The following is a 21750-nucleotide window of genomic DNA, read 5'->3' as shown; positions in this document are numbered from 1 at the left end:
GATGTCACACCACAACGAGCTCCACAACCAGTCAAACTTGCTTCCGATTATATAATCAATTCTGGATTTACTCTGAAAATTGCTCTACCATTCCAAGCCTCCATATTTCTCAACCGCCACATCTTAAATGTCTCCCCTTAAACCTTTGAAGGACCCAGTAATTCAAAGGCACTAGAAAAATAGCCTGAATCGTAGAAGACGACAGAACAACTACTCTTGCTTACATTCTTAGAGAAATCTTTTCCAACAACAAAACTCTTTGAATTTCTGTTCTTATTCTCTTTCGCTTCTCCACAGCCAATTTCAATTGCCCCTGAACTGTCACTACTAGAAACCCCAAAACTGAGTCTCTTGATTCAGTATTAAACAGGATTATTTTCTGTTTTTCACAAAATCAATCTTTTCCAACAGATTGGTTGCCAACCTTCTATGCACCTCCACTCACCACCTGTCCTATCCATAATTAATATGGTATCTAAATATATAATCAGGCGTATTCCTCTCTCCCTAAAAAACGCTGATACTGGCCGAAGTATCTTTGTGAAACACCACAGGGCAGAGGATAGTCCGAAGAGGAGAAAAACAAAATTCCACAACTTTCCTGCCCAACTGAATCTTACAAATCTCTGATTTTCCTTCCAAGTTGGAATTGTCAAATATGCATCTTTCAAGTCTAAACAGGGCATCCAGTCTCCTGACTGTAACACATGCCTCAGCATATTCATTCCTCCTATCTTGAATTGATGGAACTCTACCCAATCATTAAATTGTTTTAAGTTTATGACCGGTCTCATTCCTTTCCCTTTCTTTTCCACAAGGTAAATATTGCTCATAAAACCTGGTTTGCTGTTCATTTCTTCTACAATGGCACCTTTCTTTTCTAGTTCCCTCACTTCTGTATCTACCAATTCTGTTAACACTGCAGCAAATCTTATCATCTCTGTAAGCCAATACTTTACCGGCTCCTCTTCAAAATCTATATAGTAGCCCATGACCATCTGAAGAACTCATGGGTCCTTTGTTTTTAACGTCCAAGTCCGATAACATTGAGCAAGTCTGCCACCCAACTTTACTTGGATAACAAATGGGCCTTGACTTACTTGTTCCCCTGGTTCGTCTATTTCCTCTGACCCCAGCTCTTTGCCTTGGTGAAAAAAAGTTTCCTGGTTGGTATCCGCTCTGGGTCGGATATTGATAGGGTATGAACCCTCTAGAAAAAGAGTTCCTAGTGACTCCTAGTCATCGACTGGGGAATCAAACTCGTATTCACCCGGCTTCTGCCAGGAGCTAAACGCCCAACATACTGGGGGGCACATTATCAAGAACAGCATTAAAATTATCGCCAGTTTAGTGGCAGAAAACTGCCACTAAAATGACGATAATGGGCTTGAAAATATGCCCTGGAGAATTTCAATAGAAGCCCATGTTCACACCAGAACATGAACTTCTATTGGAATTCTCAAGGGCATATTATCAAGCCCATTATCGGTGTTGTAGCAGCAGTTTTCTGCCGCTAAACCGGCGATAACCTTTAACGCCGTTCTTAAAAATATGCCCCAGAGACATTTCTTTAATAAATGCCTCTCCAAATAACATTCCATTTGCCTCAATGCCACCTTCATTATTAGCCAATTCTGCTATTTTTTGGTCTATTTTAAAAAGGATCCCTTTCCTTCTCTTCACTGAAATAGCAGTGTTTGCATTACCCAGCAAACAAACTGCTCTCTGAACCACTCTCTCAATTCCTCCACATCCAACTATTTCTTTCCCACATTAGCCTTTTCGGACATGTCAAACATTTTTGTGAGTGGTCCAGACAAGTCTAACAGCCTATCTTGGCACAGTCTAAGACTTTTATCATGGCCTTTTCTTGGATCACGATCATGTTTCCCAATAAAGGCCAGAATCTTAGCACCAAGATCCGGAGTCATGACTATCTTATTAGCCAATTTTGGACATGGACACTCAGAATGTAACCTCATCCTAACATCTTTTGGAATCTGCTTCCGCAGCCACATCTCATCATATTCCGCATTCTGGAGAAAGAGGATGCTCAGGAGCATTGGATCAAACAGTGACTCTCCAAGAGGGTCAGTCACTGAAACATGGCAATCTGCCTTATCACCATCCTTGTGGTCAGTGGCCTTAGCCTTCTCAACAACCTCTTCCTCAGACTCGAAATATGAGGAGCAACGTAACTCAATTCCCGCACTCCCTGATGAGTCATCACAAACGATTGTAGTATGCTTTTTACTACCTTTAGTTTTTGAGCCTGTCCTCAACGGACCCTTACAATGGTCCCCTTGTGTGTCCTCGACGCTTTCATGTTTTGTACGACTACGAAAACCAGCATCTGCCAAAGCAGTTTTAGATATTTTACTTTAAATTCCATCACTTTCCACAATTTTACATTTTGTGATAACTTTTCCTCTCTTCTTATTCACTGGTTCCTCACTAGCTGACCAAAAATGCTCTTCCTGAGAAGAAATACTCTTTATTTGTAAAAGCCCATCCAATTTTTCTCCATTTTCCTTTCCAAATCTGTGGCAAACTTATTTAACATATTGCCAATACTGTTCTCAATCAGGATGTCTAACTCTCTATTTATATTCTCATCCGCCATGTTTAAAAAGAAACAATTTTGCTAAATACTGCTATTTCCATTGTAAAATGAATAATCTATAATGAATGCTCACTTTCTTTTTTTCTTTTTTTTTAGTTCAAGAAATATTTTATTGAGGAGAAAAAAGGTGTCAGTATGTGATACATGGTAAAGAACTCACATCATTGCATAATAAAATCACAACAATAAAAATAAAAATACATGAATTGGACTGATTAATACATTTAGAAAAAGCAAAGCAATATAAATGCAAAATGAACATCACCAGAGTATAAAAGTACTTTGGCACATTTAGGGAATTAAGGTCGTTTTAGAACTTCTTGTAGGGATGGCTTCAACTGAGAACTGCATTTGACACTTGCATCGATGTAAGTTGCAACGGGTGACCACAAGTTTAACCTTTTCGTTGCCAAATGTATAGGCTAAACGAAGGAGGTATCCAACCTATGATTATGAGAAACAGCATACCACCAAGCCCTATATGTAAAATCTTTCCAGTTAATGGTGATTTGCTGAAAGGCAACTGCTATCAACAAATCAATAATTTTGACATTAAACGTGGTGCTATCCCAAATAGGTGGGAGATTGCCAAGAAATATGTGGGTGGGGGCAAAGGAAAATGTGGTACTAAAAATTAAATTAACTTGATCCCAAACTTGTTTCCAAAAAGTAAGAACGCATGGGCACGAAAATAACATGTGGAATAAATCTGCGTTTGAGGATGAACATGTCCAGCAAGTATCTGACAAAGTCGAGATCCTTTTACTTACTACAAACGGTGTTAATAAAAGCCTATTGTATATAAAAATCAGTGTTTGCATTGTGTTTGCAGCTCTGGACGATTTGCGCAATTTGACCTATTTGTGTTTCCATAATGATAATGACCAAGATGTATTGAAAATAGCCTCCCAGGCTTCCTCTATTTTAGACTTCTGTCGAACAATATGTTTGTCATGTAAAAAGCTGTATATAACAGATGCTTTGGGCTTAGTGATTAACAAAGTATAGAGTAGTGGTGAAGTATTCGGTGTGTTAGAGATAACAGGTGCATCTATGAGTTGAGTATGTGTAGTCATCACAGCATTTCTAAGTAGGTTGTATTTATGGCAGAATGAGACAGGCAAGTCGAATGAGCGACGAATGAGCGACTAAGTGAGGAAAAAGGTATGAAGTCTGATCCTGAAAATGATTGATGAATCCCTAATAGTCCCTTTTGCCTCCAGGATTTCCAGTAAAAGGGTTTGTTTCGAATGAGCACATTCTAAGTCTGCCAAATTGTAGAGTTGAGAAAGGAGTCGTTGTTTGTTTGGGAGGATAAAGAAATTGATTTCAGAAGTTTGGAAGTTAGTTTAATTATAGGGGTTGAGAGGGACTGCGGCTTGCGGGAAAAAGAAAGATATTTGCCGAACGAAAATGGGGATAGAAATTGACGTTCTATTAAGGTCCTGAGAGGGGAATCGTCTGTAGAATCAAGCAACCAGAAGGAAACTTGACGTAAGAGGAACGCATTTTGGTATGTCGAAAAGTAGGGAAAATAAACTCCAACCTTCGTTTTAGGGTGAGTCAATTTTAATAAAGACATTCGATATTTCTTATTATTCCACAAAAAGGAGGAGAGGATTGAATTAACCTTCTTAAAGAATTTAGCCGGGATGGGGACTGGAATATTGAAAGTGGTATATACAACTATAGGAGATAACATCATCTTTATAGTGTCACAACGCCCCCACCATGATAGATAAAGACGATGCCATTTTGGCTGTTAACTCTGAAATTGTTTGCATTTATTCATACACAATGCTACCATGTCCTCGATTGAAGGGGTGAAGTGTAATCCTAAGTATTTGATGGAGTTAGGGCTCCAAGTGAAGTTAGAAGTACAAAAATCTGGTTTAAAGGTGTATTTAGTTGAGGGCAGAATCTCACAATTATCATTATTCAATTTGTAACCTGAAACAAGTGAAAACGAATGTACTGTCTCTAAAAAAGCAGGAATTGAGTCCCCTGGTTTGGACATGAAAAGCAAAATATCGTTGGCATAAGCCGTCAATTTAATGTGAGAGGTCGAGGTTTGAAAACCATATAAGTTTGGATTTTGACGTAGCTTAGAAAGAAATGGCTCTAAGGCCAGGTGGAAAAATAAGGGGGAGAGAGGGCATCCTTGTCGGACTGCTCTACCTAAATCAAGGAACGAAGATATGAGGTCGTTAGCACAGACTGCAGCTCATGGATTAGATAGAGAAGAGAAATAAAAGAAATTAATTTGGGGCCAAAACTGAACCAGTTACGGGTATAAAAGAAATAATTTCATTCCACTCTATCGAACGCATTTTCCGCGTCGAGTGCTATTGCTGCAAGGGGATGTATGACATTACAACGCATGCTTTTACATTGCATGCCTTTACAACGCTGTTTTTACAACGCATGCCTTTACAACGCATAGTGCTTTGGGGCGCTGGATAGTGAATATTTTAATTTACTATTCCAACTCCAGTCCCCGTGGATAGTAGGGAAGGTGTTTGATAGTAAATTAAACCTATTCCCTATCCTAGAGCGCCCCCCAGCGCAATGCGTTGTAATGGTTTGCGTTGTAAAAGTTGCGTCGTAAAGGCACTGCGTGGTAAAATTTGCGACGTAAAGGATGTTTCCCGCTGCAAGGGGTTGTTTTAAATGTGAAGACTTTGATAAGACATTGAAAAAGAGTTGTGTGTAATCAGTTATGAGTCTCCCCTTAACGAAGCCAGATTGTTCTTTGCCCAACAAATCCGGTAAATATGAGTCTGAGAGAAGGGCTAATGCTTTGGAGTAAATTTTATAATCAATATTGACCAAAGGTATGGGTCTATAATTTTTGAAAAATCTGGAGTCCTTGCCTTCTTTAGGGATGAGACAAATGTGAGCTTCTGAGACTGGGTAAGAGTGGTCTGCTTAATTCAGGCACTCTGTTCATCACCACCCCCTTTTCTGAATCAGCTTCTGAGAAAGAGCCACAGAGTTGTTAAGAGAGCAAAAAGATTGTATCAAAGAATACAGTTTGGGTAGTAGGAGTTTAGAGACGTGGAGGTACAACTTGGTGGTGTCTTGATCTGGAACTGGTGCTTTATCTTTTTTAAGACATTGGAGAGCTTTCAAAAGTTCATGTTGAGTTAGGTCTAATTCCAAAGAGGACAAGTCTAGAGGGAATTGTTTGGGTTTCTGAATTGTGGAAATTAAATGTGACAATGAATGACCTGTGGATTGAGTTTCTGATGCGTATAATGATTTATAAAAAAGAGAGGATTCCTTCAATATTTCTGTGTCTTTAAATTTTAAATCAGCATGTTCATCATAAATGGATTCAATATTTAACTTGTTATGTCTAATTTTCTAGCAAATAGCCAATATTTTCCCTGCTTTGTTCTTGCCACCATAAAATGTTGTACTAGTTTTTAATAAATATAGGGAAGCATTGTCTGTAGATTTCATATTAAATTGTATTTTGGCATCGATAAGAGTAGTTAAGCACTCTTTCGAGTGAGTAATATAGTAAGAGTGTTCCAATCTCTTAATGTCCTGAAGGAGATGCTTGGTAATTTTGTGTGCAATTTTTCGCTTTTTGGTGGTGAAACCAATAATGAAATTTCTTGCTGAGGCTTTAAACGCATCCCAAATAGTTGAAAATGACAAGGATTCATCTTGATTAATTGCATAATACTAATTGAAGAAGGTGGTGAAGGAATCAATGAACATTGGATCCAGAAGAAGGGAGTTGTTTAATCGCCACCTTCTGGGAGAATCAACTTTGGGTAGTACATTAAGGCCAATTGAGACAGGGTCATGGTCAAATAGCAAAATGGGGCCAATTTCTGCGTTCATGAGTGATTGTGTGATGTTATGAGAAAGAAAAATGTAATCTATTCTTGACTGGGTTTGATGGGCAGGAGAGTAAAAAGTATATTCTCTAATAGTCGGGTTGCATAAATGCCAAGCTTCAAGAAGTTTATGTTGGGTAATGGCATTGACAAAATATTTATGGGACTTATTGGGGATAAAATTGACTTTAGAGTTTCTATCAATAAATGGGTCAAAGACCTGATTACAGTTACCATATAATTTAAAATGATCTTCAATACAATGAGTAATCTCCTTTGCTAATGCATGCCAGAAAGATGCATCACCACCAGTGGGAGCATATATATTAAGAAGAGAAACTAAAACATCGTTCAGTGACAATTTTACATTCAGCCATCGACCATCTTCATCTGTGCTTTGCGATATAAGTTTAACTGGAAGCGTTTTACTGCACAATATCATAACTCCATTGCGTTTACCATCTCCCTGGGAAAAGAAAACTTCCCATACCCAACCTCTTTTTAATTTTGAAGATATAACTTCTGAAAGATGTGTTTCTTGCAAGAATACTATATCCGCACCTAATTTAGCCAAGTTGGATAAAACTCTTTGTCTTTTGATAGGAGAGTTGAATCCCCTAACATTCCAAAAAATTAGTTTAAAGGCATAGGATATCAAGAAAAAAAGAAAGCAAGAACGTGAAACAAGAGTCCAATTCATTGAAGCTGAGATAGAGTGAAAGAGTAGTAAAAATATGGAGAACCAGGGCTAGTCCAAAAGGGATAAAGAAAGCATAAATTCAGAGCCAGAGATGTGAGCAGAGAATAGTAATAAAAAAAAGATAAGTATAGTAGATAAGAAATGGAAAAATGAAAAGATAGTGAAATTTGAATATGCAATAGTAAATAGAAAAATAAAATCAAGTGTGTAAGAGAAAATAAGAATACTAAAAACACCAAATAAGCAAATAATCAGAGAATGCAAGGCATACCGAGAAAAAAAGAAGACATAACGACACAAAGAACAAAAGACAAAACAAAAAACATACCTACAAAAAGGGAATGTGGATGAGGGGGTGTGTGGAACCACATGGAGCAGACAGACGTCTAGGGAAGGCTCGGCAGGACTCGGGGAGGAACTCTTGAGGACTAAACATAATTGTGAAGCAAGAATAAGATATACAACTTAGCACATAAAATGAACCGTGAACATAGAAACAATAAAAACATGACAACAAGAATTCAAAGCCATCCAAACAGCATAAAAAGGAACAAATAAACTGTAAAACTGTTGAGGATGAGCTATCTACATATGCATGAAACTAACTTCATAAACCTGCAATCAAAAGGATATCAAGATCTCAAATATGCAGTTCAATACTTCATTTAATATGCAGTGAGGAAAATCCTGAAGAGACCATAGAATCCGTCTTGTGCGATTTGATGAATCTCTGCAAATGAACGGAATCTTCGTAAGTTGTTGTTCTGTTGTTATAGGTGACCTTAAAAAGATACTGTGGAGGAGGCCATATCTGGCACCCATGGGGCAAAGTTCAGGTCTCAAGTTGAGAAAGGCTTTACGTCTGGTTGCTGTAGCTTTAGAGTAGGCTTGCACAAAGAACAATGTGGAACCGGACCACGTGATCCGTTGAATAGCTTTGGGTGCTGCCAATACTTTTAGCAAGTCTGTATATTCTAGAAAATAAAGAATGACTCCTCTTGGTCTTTGTGAAGAGGAAGTAGTAGCAGAGGCTCGCCCCAATCTGTAGGCATGTTGTATATTTAACGTAGTGTCATCTGACATGTGTAGGATTTTAAGGAGGAAAGATTTGAAGAATGTAATGGAGTCTGTACCTTCAGCCCCTTCTGCCAGACCATAAATACATACGTTATTTCTCCTGTTGTGATTTTCAAGGTCCTCAACCTGCTTCTGGAGAGTTGAAACTTGAGAGTGCAAGAAAGGGACACTCTTAGTAGTTTCGTCGAGGGAAGAGACATTGTGCTCTACTGCAGTAAGTCTTGTATCTAGTTGCGACCAGTTGTCTGAAAGGATTTGTAGTTTGGAATTCGTCTTCTCCATTAAGGGTCTGAGGGATCATATCTCTTGTAGCAACAGCTTCATTGAAACTGGGGAAGCTGGCTTAGGGGGCGAAGGAGGAACTTTTTTAACCATTTCACGTTAGATGTCCCTGATGTAGATGGTGAATGATCCATTATTGTGCTGGCGTTTTCTACCTCAATTAATTGTAAGTCCTCCAATTTGGATAGCTGTGAGAAAAGTGTGGAGTTTTTAATAAAAGAGCACTATGGTTTCAATGCGTTGTGAAGAGAGCCTTTTGTTCTACCCATGAGCTGAAGAGGTAGGTAAAGAAGAAAGTTCTGAGGGTAAATACAGAAAAAATGAGCTGAAAAATAAGACACAAAAGGGAGCAGCTTCAGCTTGGAGTGTGCAGTGCTTAAAATAAAGGATATGCAGCCAGGTGTATTGACGTAACCTATGAGGGCTATCAAATATTCACTTTCTCAGAAGATAAGGCTCACTGCAGACATTATTCCACGTGAACTGTACTCCTCGAAACACCCTCACCTTCTTTCTTAAAATGCGTCATATGAGCCAGCCGTTAGAGCCATGGAACGAATATTTAAGAAATAACCAGCATTTCAAGTGAACACATAAGCGAAAGTAGGTAAAAAACAAATACTGGTCATCCAAGTGCTGGAAAGTTCACCATGTTAGAGTTGTGTGAGAAAACCTCAAAATGGTGGCCATATCATAGTCCTCTCAGCAGCTGTGGGCTGTTGATGCAATGTGGGATAACTGTCACAATAGTGTCACTATTTATGTGGGCAGAAGAGTCATGGCGTTTCAAATAAGAAGTTAGGCATATCGAGGCAGCCCAAATTTGAAACTACGAGGCAATAAAGCGCTCGCAGCTCGAGCCAGGTTTCCAAAATGGCGGCCGTGAATACGCTCCGGAGTGCTTTACCTGCAGAATGTATTTGTTTTCCACCCTGAACAGTTCCGGGCGTCATCGTGTCTCTATCTACATCGGTTCACCGATGTTTCCCCGCAAACTGCTTCACTCGGTGTTCCGTTATTGCGGAATACCTCTGTGTCGGTGCCGAAAGCCCTAGGGAGACGTCTCCATGCTCATCCACACCAGTCCCCGCCCCGAATGCTCACTTTCAATACCAATAAAAAAGCACAGATAAATCCAACACCAACCTTATTCACAATAAAATTCCTCAATTTAATAAACGCTCATTAGCAGGCCCACAGCTAATTCATTTTAATTACTCTCTTGCCCTCTCACTTTACAATGCGCTAAAAAACGCTCTAATTATCCTTCAACCCTGTCAGTTTTCCGACATGATAACTGAGAGGACAAAGACACGCACACCAGAACCCCAACGCGCATCCGCCCCACGTCAACTTATCTGCTTCCGCATTGAGTAAACTCAGACCGCCATGCAGATACACTGAAAATGGCGTGATGAACGGGTGATATCTCTATGATTATGACGCGTTCTGATCCTAAGCGTCTCGTGTCCGGCAATCTAAAATCACTGCTAACGGTAAAGTCATTTTATTTAAAGTTACTTAATTATCCTCTATATTTATAACAGCAAGGGGCCCCAAACAAGTCAACAAGGGACCTCGGGGAGCTAAATTCTTTCAAACAACAACGGTCCCATGCATTCATCAATAAAGAGAACAATAAATATAGACAAAATCCGTACTATATTCTGAGTGACATGTCCAGCCGGACAGAGGTCTGTAAGTTTACTGGATGTACAATTAAATTCAAACAGAATACCTTCAACTGATCACCCATGTGGTACACAAGCCTGTGCCCAACACTAACAGGTCTTAATACAGAAGGTAGATTTACAGAAAGGAAGGCTTTTTAAGGCAGACACATGTTTTTCTGTGTACTAGATACCGTTATACAGAAAAATCAAGAAACCACCATTACAACACATAGCAATCACGTTTTGTATACGGTGTTACAAGGTCGACGGCGTTTCGGTCCTCCTATGTTATAGGGACCATCATCAGGACATTACAATAATGCCTTAACGTTGTAAGCCTCTAATTACCCGGGCACTAGTAGGTGGCCGGCGAGAGGTATCAGAAGTGAATACAGCAGCCCAAAATTAGGTGCTATGTACGTCGCGGTATGTAAACCTATTCCAACGGCGCCAGGATACTGCCGGATTAGTCGGCGTACAGTGAATGACTGGCCTGTTCTCTTTATTAATGAATGCATGGGACCGTTGTTGTTTGAAAGAACTTAATTATCCTCGACTTTCTCTCCTCACCAACTGGTAGGGCTACAAACACAATTGAACAATCGTGCTCCAGCAATGAGCCCGATGGAGCTTCTCCTCCCACAAACTGCTCCTATGCCAGTGATTCCATTTTAAAATGTACCCTCAACATGTTTAACACTGATATCCCACATATTGTGGGAAAAGAGATTATATTATGACTTCCTAAAGGCACTGGTAACTCCTAAACAATACCAAATCGCTTTCTATCATTAGCAAACACTTAGTTAGTGAACCTATGTAAAATACGATAGTTGCTTAGAAAAGAAGAAAAAAACAGTAACCTTGGCACACAAGCTGCAGCAGACAGCTTTTAAAACATCATACCAAACATGCACTTTTTAAAAAATCATTCATACACACAACAACAGGAGCGACAGCACACATAAATGTATCTGTGTGAGCAGCAGCAAAAAAGAAGGAAGATGACTGTTGGTTCTAGCCTTTTGTTGGACTTGGATTTTTTTTTTTGTGTCCTCATTTGCCATCCCTTGCTCCAAGAAAAAAAAGAGATATAAACACCGACCACCGTATGTGTCCATTAGGAACCAGGGTGGAACCTTCTCCTGACCAAGTTTAGGACAAATATACCAGACTGGCGGAAGATGATTACAAGGAATTTTTTAATTGCTCCATCTTAGGCACATATTTGCCTGCTGGACCAGGTTGGTTATCGAACTATTTGCGCCCTGCCACCACCATGTCCATGGAGTATATAGGCATAATCATCGGACCCGGGAAAAGAAAAAAAAACAACAACAAAAAACCCCGGGCTGTTCAAATGATCATTGTTGTCTCCTTTGCCCCAACAAATTCCAAAATGTAAGATTACGTTTACTGCAGGTTCTGGCCATGTCCGCTTTTGATGTATCATATAGTGACATTAACCAGCCGGCATGGGACGGAACCTTGGAGTCAACCCAGTATTTACAGATCTGCCTTCTTGCAAGCAAAATTGCATAGAATAAAAACCTTTTTGCTGGTCCAGATATCGTATCTTCCAGCCCAAAGATTATTAATTGCAGGGTGATGACGATTGATGTTTTAAGGATTGAATCCAAGGTAACCTTAACTTCGTCCCAGAAATCCGTTAGATGCGGACAATCCATGAACATGTGTCTATCAGAGGCTGCGGGGAGAAGGCATTTGTTACAGCACTTTCCTGGCAGGAATTTGGAAAGCCTTAGTGGCGAGAAATAGGCACGATGTACTGTGTACAGATGGTTTTGCCTCAGCCACGCTGGTTTTACCGTCTTATAAAGAAGGGAAAAGGATCTGGTCCAAAGATCACCCTGTACACTCATGTCCTGGCCCCACAACTCCTCAGGAAGAGAGAAATCCCCATCAACCTCCTCTAATATTGTCCAATACCATAATGCTACCTCCTTTCTTCCCCCTTGTTTCTCTACCAGTTCTTTTTCTAAGAGGCAGTTCTTCCCTATTGGAACTTTTTTCCTGGATAGCTCCCGGACCCAGCTACTGAGTTGCAAATATTTAAATCTTGTTAATCCGGGGCCAACCTTTTCATATAAGTTTTCCCACTCCACCAACTTTCCTCCTGCTAAAAGGTCACCCCATCTACAAATCTCGGCTTCCTTGATCGGGGCTGCTAGGCTATCATTTAGGCATGGGGAAGCCCCGGGGAGTCCCAGATCGGGGCAAAGTTTGAAAAATAGGCCAGTCCTAGAGTTGTTTTTATTGGCACCCAGTCCTTTACCAGAGATAGTAGAGTCTTTAGTCTTACTTTTTTAAAGAATATCTGGTCACCAAACTTAAACAAAAACCCATCTAGTGGCAAGTTGGCCCCAACCAGCATGGCTTTAATCATTTTCCCGTTTGAGGAGTCTGATGGAACATTTAATAACATCCTTGAATGGGTCAGTTGAAAAGCCCAGGCATAGTACTGGAGGTCTGGCAGTGCCAACCCTCCCTTTTCCCTCCTCCTCCTTAGTTTCTTCCATGCCAGTCTGGTTGTTTTATATCTCCTGATAAAGGAGTTGATTTCCTGTTGGCATCTTGAAGCTGTTTTTTGTCAAAGGTTAAGGGGATAGAATTAAATATAAACATATATTTGGGGAGGATGGACATTTTTATCAAACTTATCCTCCCAAGAAGCGTCAAAGGGAGAAAAGACCAAGATTTTAGTAGTGCCCTACATTCTCGAAAAACCCGGTCTAAATTAGTCTGGGCTAGTTTGCTAATATCCTGCGTGATCTTTATACCAAAGTATCGCATGGAAGAGGTCACTGTGAGGTTTACATTATCTAAATTCCAAGTCATGATCTCCGTCTTTCCCTCATTCATTTCATATCCGGAGATCCGCCCAAATTCCTTTGCCCTATTTACAACAATGGGGAATGCTTCTACTGGGTTAGTTGTATAGACAAGGATGTCATCAGCATAGAGTCCTACCCGCTTCCCCCACCCTCCAAATTCAAATGGTAGAATATTAGACTCTTCTCTAAGAACTTGCACAAAGGGTTCTATGTACATATTGAAAAGGAGCGGGGAGAGCGGGCAGCCCTGCCTAGTGCACCTCTTAATTTCAAAAGGCTCAGTACAGGCGCCGTTAATCGTGAGCCTGGCTTTTGGGTCCCTATACAGGAGGCTGATAACTCGAGAGAACCTTTCCCCAAACCTAAACTTTCTCATGACAGCAGTCAAATAGGGCTAGTAGACTCGGTCGAAAGCTTTGGTGGCGTCTAAGGTCAGGACACCCAGAGGAAGAGAGATGGTTGAGGTGATGTCGATTGTGCCGATCAGATCATAGGTAAGATCTGCCAGCTGACGCCCCTGTATGAATCCCTTCTGATCGTAGTGTATTATCGAGCCGATCTCGTCCCCCAGCCGCGTTGACAAAATGGCAGCGAAGATTTTATAGTCATCGTTGAGGAGCGAGATCGGCCGATAAGACCCACAATCAGTCAGATCCTTTCCTGGTTTGGGTATTAAGACGATGGTCGCCTCCTTCCATGACTCAGGTGGAACAGCGCCTTCCATAAAAATGTTGTTAAAGAGGTTACTTAAGGTTGAAATATTAGCGGGACCCAGAACACGATATAACTCCCCTGGTAGGCCGTCTGGTCCTGCCGCCTTCCCTCGTTTTAGTCGATTGATGGCGTTACGAACTTCTAGCTCAGAAATTTCTTGGTCCAGGATGTCCCTTTGTTCTGGTGAAAGAGAGCAATTCAATCTTATCTAACCAAGTCTCCCGGGCCATTACATCTTCCGTGATCTCCTCCTTGTAGATATCGCTAAAAAAATCATGGAAGGCACTTCCAATTCCTAAGTTTGAAGTTCTAGCAGTCACTTCCCCCCCCACCTTTATTTCCCTAATATATTTTTTGGCTTGATCTGATTTGATTTTCCAGGCCCAATCCTTGCCTGCAGCCTCTCCATATTCAAAGTGTTGAAGCTTGCTAGCCTCCCACCTCTTAGCCACTCTACTTTGAAGTATGTTTTCTAGGTCTTTCTTTAACTCCTCCCACCTCTTTTGATCCGTGGGGGATGGAATGGTGGATCCACTTTTGTATTCTATAGTTGCTAATTCTTGCTCAATGTTTAAGATTGCTTCTCTATATTTCTTCGCTCTATAAGAGGCTCGGTTGGTTATACACCCCCTTAAATAGGCTTTGAGTGTATCCCATACCGTAGCAATCTTGGCAGAATTTAGATTAAGTTCCAAGAACGAGGTGGCCTCCACAATGAGAAAACTAGACTCTTCCTCCTCTAGCAGAATTGACCGATCGAACGACCAGGTAGTGTGTCTTGGCTGCTGAGAAAGGGTTAAAGTGAAGAGAATAGCGGAGTGGTCTGATAGGTGCGATGGCAAATAAACCAGGTCCTTGACAGCGTCTTTGAGGATGTAACTGAAAAGAGCGTAGTCTATTCTAGATTTATGATTATATTTGAGGTGCCGAAAGGAAACCCCCACGATGTTACCCGCTCTCTCCCTCCATACATCCGCAAGTCCCAAAGTTGTCATAATTGCTAACAAGGTTTGCCTGGAATTGGAGTGCGTCACTGCTCTGGAGTTAGGGCCTTGTCCAAGGTTAGGTTTAGAACATGATTGAAATCTCCTACCCATATCACCGGATCTTGGGAGGAGATCAGGTGGCTATGGATTTTATTCAGGTGTAAAGGATCATCTAGATTTGGACCATAATACTCTACCAAAATAAATGGTCTACCATCTAACCGTATTTTGGCTATAAGCCATCTCCCACTAAGGTCCTCCTGAGATTCTATAATCAGAGCTTTTGCCTGTTTTTTAAAAATAATGAGGATCCCACGTGTGTTGGTTTTGTGGTCTGTGCATAGACACATATCTACCCACTTAAGCCATTTGAGCATTTCATTCACCTCATGTTTGAGTAAATGGGTCTCCTGGATGACGATGACCTGTGCGGGGAAGTCTCTCAGATATTGTATAATTCTATGCCTCCAGGTTAAAAATTGTAACCCAATCATGGCTTCTTACTATGCCATCTCACCAGGTCACCTATAGGGCCTATAAGACCCACCATTCCAAGAAACTGTGCATTACGTTTGGAAAGATAGAATTTCAAGTCAAATGGAACAAAAAAAGACATACGAGGACTACTTTTTTTCCCCCCTGCCCCCCCTCCCTTGGAGAACCCCCCTTTACTTTCCCTGGCCAGATGAATAGCCAGATTTGCGTCTTCTGACAGACCCTCTACCCCTGCCCTGTTGTCTATCATAGAGGTAATAATAGTGATCGCCGATTGTGTAAACTCATTTAAAGCTGAAGAGGCCTGGCTTACACAGAAAGCGTGCACAGAGGGTCTGGCAGTGGACGACAGGGCATATTAGCCCAACTCCCCATCTCCCCCCTTATGTTATGACTTCATTACCGGAGCCTTTATTTTTTTTATTTATTTATTTATTTGTATCTTATTTTAATGTTTTTTATATTTTCAAAGTTTTTTTTTAATTATTATTCTATTGTTAACTGTTGTTAACTGTTATTAACTATTTTAGTTGCTAACTTTATATAATTATCTTTAGTCTCGTAGTTGTTACTTATTTATATAAGTTTATTTATTTATTTATTTATTTTTTTATGTTGTTTTTTTTTTTTTTTTTTTCGAACACTTGACGAAGGTTCATTCTATTAGTTTTGTCAGATGTACCCCCACTAATTGAATTTAGTATATACAGGGTGACTGTGGCATCTATTTATTCTATAAGGCCATCTACCTTAGAAATAGCGCTAAAAGTGGATAGCACTAAAAATGGAAATAGGAGGCCCTAGAATCTGCCTAGGATCTACCTTGTGTGTGGTCCCTCATAGAGGCTAACAACTCATCTGCCTCAAGAGGGGAACGGATGTTGTGCATTTTGTTGTTAAACATCACCCTCAAGAATGCAGGGAACCTCATCTGCACAGTTACACCCCGGGGCCCTAAATCTCTCCATTCTCTGGCCAAGTTTCCACTGTCTATCTAAGGTGGCTTTTGACAGGTCGGATCGAACTTCGAAAGAGAAGTCTTGTGCCTTTAGAGATTTTGCTTTAAGTGCAAGATTCAGAATTTTCACTTTGAAACTGTATGTTAGAAAGTTCACTAGGATTTTTCTAGGTTTCTCTCTTCCTGGATTGAGGCGAAAGGGGTCTCTGTGGATCCTTTGTATGTCCTTTTTTAACTCTGCTGTAGTTTCTTCCAAGTTCAGAGCGTTCTTCAATAGGGACACAACATAGGCCTTTATATCGCCTCCCTCTTTCCCTTCAGGGACCTTCAGGAGTCTGAGATTATTTCTCCTAGAATAATTTTCCAGGGACTCGACCCTCTCTTTCATTGCGTCTCCGTCCCTCCGAAGACACTGGATCTTACACTGTGCCGACTCGAGGTTAGCTTTTAACTCCCCCACTGTTCCTTCCAGGCTTTCTGTTCTCTCATAGAGACCGTCCAGTTTTTTTTCGAGTGTCTCACAAGCTGCCCTGATATCATTTTGGTTAGTCTTAGATTCTGCGAATCCACTCTTAATCTCCTCCCTTATTGTTGAAAGGAGTACCTCTAAGCGGTCGTCCCCAATGGTTTCTACCAAGATTTGGGCACCAGGTGTTGTTGTGTCACTGACCGGATCGGGACCTCCGCTGCTTCCCATTAGAATTAACTGAGCCACCTGGGCCGAAGTTTCTGATCCAGCCTCCTCACCGCCCTTGGTGGCTTTAATATTGTTCGTACTGTTTTCACCCGGCCCACTTGCCATCCCTACACTTTGATGGATATCCAGCACTTGGGGAAGAACCTTAAAAAAGGAGCGGAGCGAGGGCGTGATCCGTACTGGGCTTTTTAACCCCCTCTTAGTTCTTCTGATGCCCCTGGCCTGGGTGTTGGAACTGGTGCTGCTGTTAGGTGGGGTGTGTAGGCGGTGTAGAGTGTGTAGCCCTCCCTCTCTAGCTATAAGTTCCTGAGAGTCCTCTGCAGGATCTTCCTCTGTGGTATCATACACCTCCCCCTCTGCCCCCACTCCGTATTCATTCGCTAAATTAACGTTTTGTCAAGTACATGAGGGCACTTTCTTTCCTTCTACAGATTTTTTAGTACTGGGAGTAGTGGGAATGCACTTTCCGCCTCTTCCTCCTCTTCCCTTTTTCCTGCCTTTAGTTCTCTTGCCAGGGGTTATGGTAGCGTGATTTACGGGCCTAGTGCCCCTTCCTCCCTTGCCTCCCTGTACCCCCTCCTTACTGACAGTAGCTGGATCTCCACAGAACGCCGCTATAGTGCTGCTAGCTCCGCTTCTTTCAGTCTCTGAGTCCAAATCCAGTAATGGCCGCTACGCGAAAAAAGGGATGGATTGCTGCCTTCACTTCCTTTTTCTCTTCTGTTCTATCCAGGCAGCCTCTTAAGAGACCACGGGTTGCCGCAGTGCGGCCGCGCCGAAGCTCCACGGCTGCTTCGGTCCACCGCGGGAGAAGGGAGGGGGGCGAGCTCAGACTCACGCACATCCAGCCGGTGCTGCTCTGCGGCTCCGCACTTCACAATCCGCCGATATGATCAGAGAAGCCGATTCGGCCGAACGTCGAACGCCGAGCCGTCCCACACCCTCGAGGCCACGAGACCTCCGAGAGTCTTCCGTGTCTGCTCCTGGCAATAGGTTGGTGCCTGGTCGATCACATAATCGTAGCTACCAAGGCTGGGGAGAGATCTGCCTCTGACGCGCGAACCGCCCTAACCAGCGGCCGCCATGTTCTCCCAACAATGCATCTGGACTTGGATTTTTGTTATAATCTATATTCTTTAAAGGAGTTGCTGTGAGTAGCGCAATAAAGGAGATTGCAACAATCTTAGCAATAATATTAGCCCTCGGTCTTGACATAAAATCCAGGACTGCTCATTTACCCCTGAGGAAGCCATCAGAAGTGGTGTGTGAGCTGAGCATAGAGAACACTGTGAGATCTCTGCTTTTAATTGCTATTTCATGGCAGAAAAAACATTAGAAATATCCACTGTTGTTTTGTCTTTTTTATGTGCAATGTTGTTCATCAAGGCCGTACTGTATGAATTTTGAATTGCGAATGTGCGTGTTTAAGTGTCTATAGTTTAAGATCATGCAATAGGAATGATCAGGTCTAGCTACCAAAGATCAAGGATTATTCATAGTGGACACAAAGGGTTGAACTATTCCCTGGTTCTCTTACGGTGAGAATATTTATCTCACAGGTGCTTCACTTCATGTTAAATTGGGTATTGTGGTTGCACTTCTGGGCTAGACTTTATTGGTATATTGTGATAAAGCCAGTCCTTATCCCAGCCTACATGGTTGCAGTATAATAGCGGGTCTTGTGGCTTGTGCAAGGGGACATTTTGTAGCATACTCTTGTTTAACCTGTTCAGGTCCAAGCACTGAGAAAGATGGTTAAGGATACCTCCTCTCCTTGTGGGGGTTTTTCTTACAAACTCCAGTGGCCAATTAAGCTTAGAGAACATCATAATTAAGTGTTACATTTTCCCAGAATATTGCCTTAATGGTCTGAATTATGTCACCCTCATTCTATATGTGTAATCCATAAAGTCTGTCCATAGGGCTGACGCGTTGGTCTGGGGTTTCAACTTCAATTAATTCATTAGTTGCTTTCACATCCAGACACTCTTGAAGATTCTGGCTAACTATTGTGAACGATGATGCTCTGTTTAGCAGAGTCATTGATGCATCCTGTTCTGAAGGAGAGTTCTCAACATGTGTGGTAGATTTAGCCACAATTCCGCTGCCTTCTTTTTTGAATTGGAGTTTTTGTTGTGAAAGTTTCTCTTTTTTATGATGATGTTAGATGAGCCTTGTGAGTCTTTTTTCAGTTTCACATACTCTTGTCTGCACTCTGATCACCCGCGTCTCTCACTTTGTTTGTTTAATGAGTACGTGCCATGTGTCAGTGTACTGATACCTATCAGGCTGTTTCATTGTGCATTGTTTGACCGATGAGACATGAAAGGCACAAAAAAGATGTGTGTGTCAGTGTAGTGATACATATCAGGCTGGTCTGTTAACTCACTGTAGGTAAAGTATAACATCTATAAGATGTCTCTGGTTGAGGAGATCTACCCCGTGATTTTACATATTCTTAATTGCTTTGTTTGTCCAAGCCTTTTTTTAGAAGACTTGGGTGCTTGTTTGGTATTGTCCTTTTCGGAACTACATTTAAGCTGTGGCTTATTTGGTCTGGATCCCAAATCCTTTCGACTTATAGATGTATAGGGGTCCTCAATAATTTTTGGTAACTTGTTCTCCTGGTGTGCTACCGCAACTTGTGTGAGGCATTGGCATTCTGGCAGTGCTGCTGCTTCCCCTTTAATATTGCCTATTATGACTGAGGATACCATAGAAAAATTGGCAATTAATTTCATCCCCAAATCTAGGGCAGGGGCATCCCCATATTCATTTTGGGTCTGTTTTAGCACTTTAAGCAAAACAGCATGTGATTGGGTACCATGAGTTATGATATAAATTCCAACAAAGACTGTCCCCCAGGTGGCACAGTTGTCAATTGGAGAACCTATCTCAATCGGCAAGCACACAGTAAAAAGTCTATGTTTATCCTGGGGTCCAGCTCTGATTGTATCTAATAGCCGTAGGCCCTCTTTTTTTAACTCTTTCTTCGTCATGGTCAGCATAGTGCTGTGGTCGGTAAAATATTCTAAGTGGCCTAGATCACGCATAAAATCTGGGACATACCTTAACCAAGGGATGGTTAGAGCCCCTTCCAATTTCAAACTGTCCAATAAAATGTCCTGATAAGTGTATTTTTTGACGATGTCCAGATCCTGTGCCATAAGAGGATAGGCTCCATTTTTGTGAGGTCAGCAATGTATGGTATGCCCATCTCGCAATGGCAGACATACGATGATGTACTGCTCGGTACTGCCAGAGTATGTCATAAAAACAAATTTTCCACCATTTGTAGGGGTGCATATCGACAAAACCCCATACCCCTGTCCCGTAGATGGCCATGTTAGTACATTTAGCCTTATAAATCTGAATGCGCTCAACCGGTGGCCTCCTACCCAAATAACTTGAAACATTTGCAAGGTTGGCTGAAGTTTTTAAAGAAAACATTTTTTTTGCTAGCACTGCTTGGGCCCATGGTCATTCTGATCAAAAAGTATACAGAGATATGAAAATCTCTTAGTGAACCCTATCTTCTGCTCATCTATATACATTTCCCTATACCTCTGACTGCCTTGACCACACCTCATTATAAAGGTTTCCGAGGTGTAGAAAGTGAGTAATTAGCAGTCCTAAATGTAGGTATGGTGTCTAATGCTGACCAGGTAGCCTTGTCATTGCTGAGTAGACCCAGACGTTTGTTGTTGGAACCAATTTTCATGTTCCTGAAAGGGCAATGGTATTTCTAGGGCATTATAAGATCTTTATCGTCTTGGTAAGGCAGCTTCAATGTGTATGTGAAATATTTGTGTATTAGAATTGAAAGTGATCCATGAGAAAAAGACATCAGTTCTATAAGCGTTGTGAGACTCAACCACAAAGGTAAGATCTCCACTCCCAATGGGTAGCCCATGTAATATTTAATGTGCTATAAAAGCAGATCTGTAATTAACAGTGCTATTAATTGCATTTGCCATCGTATTGAATGGAATTCAGAATGGAAATAACTATAGTGGGGTATCCTTTCAAATGTTAAAGCTTGAATAACCTACAGACAAAATAGGTGCTTCCTATAATGCTGAGGAGGATTCACCCATAACTCCACAGTCGTCTCCATTTAAAGGTCCATAGGGGACCTTGGGCACACACAAAAACTACTCAGGGGACACGTTATATAAGTACCTGCGCTGTGATCATTGGTGGTGTCATGTTATAAGGTCCTGCCAGAAAAGGTAGGATTACAGGTGAGGATGACAGAACTTCAGGATGTAGGGACTGAGGGCCATATGTAGGTAAATCCCAAATACTGAATCTTAAATACCTATTATTACCGAATGTTACCGAATCGGTAATAAGAATTCGGTATTTGGGATGTAGGTAAAAATTCGGTAATATTTACCGAATCGGTAAAATTCAGTAGAGAAATACCGAATCCCCAACACCGATCAGTAAAAACCTAATAGGTAAAATCCGATTCTGTAAAATTGGTTAATGCGGTAAATATTGAATCAGTAATTCAAAACAAAAAAGAAACAATTAAGGAATCAGCCAATCCGGTGCAACCACCCCACCTTCCAACCAGGAAGTGGCCACACCCATGCAGGTGCACTCAATCTGAAGCTGCTGGAGAGGCAGGGAGAGCAGAGCAGAGACACTGGGATACTTACTCCAGGAAAACAGCACGATGTCAAGCAAGAACACTGAAAGGGAAGGAGCAGAGAGAAAGGGGAATGTGAAATTCAGCACCATAGAGCTGCAGGTCCTTGTAGAGGAGGTAGTGAAGGAACACCACAAGTTGTTTGGCAAGCAGTCCCTGCAGATGGCAGAATCTGCCAAAAG

Source organism: Lissotriton helveticus, chromosome 9, assembly GCF_964261635.1.
Source record: "Lissotriton helveticus chromosome 9, aLisHel1.1, whole genome shotgun sequence".
NCBI classification, from domain to species: domain Eukaryota; kingdom Metazoa; phylum Chordata; class Amphibia; order Caudata; family Salamandridae; genus Lissotriton; species Lissotriton helveticus.
The sequence above is the reverse complement of the archived record's forward strand: the minus strand, read 5'-3'. Positions refer to the sequence as shown.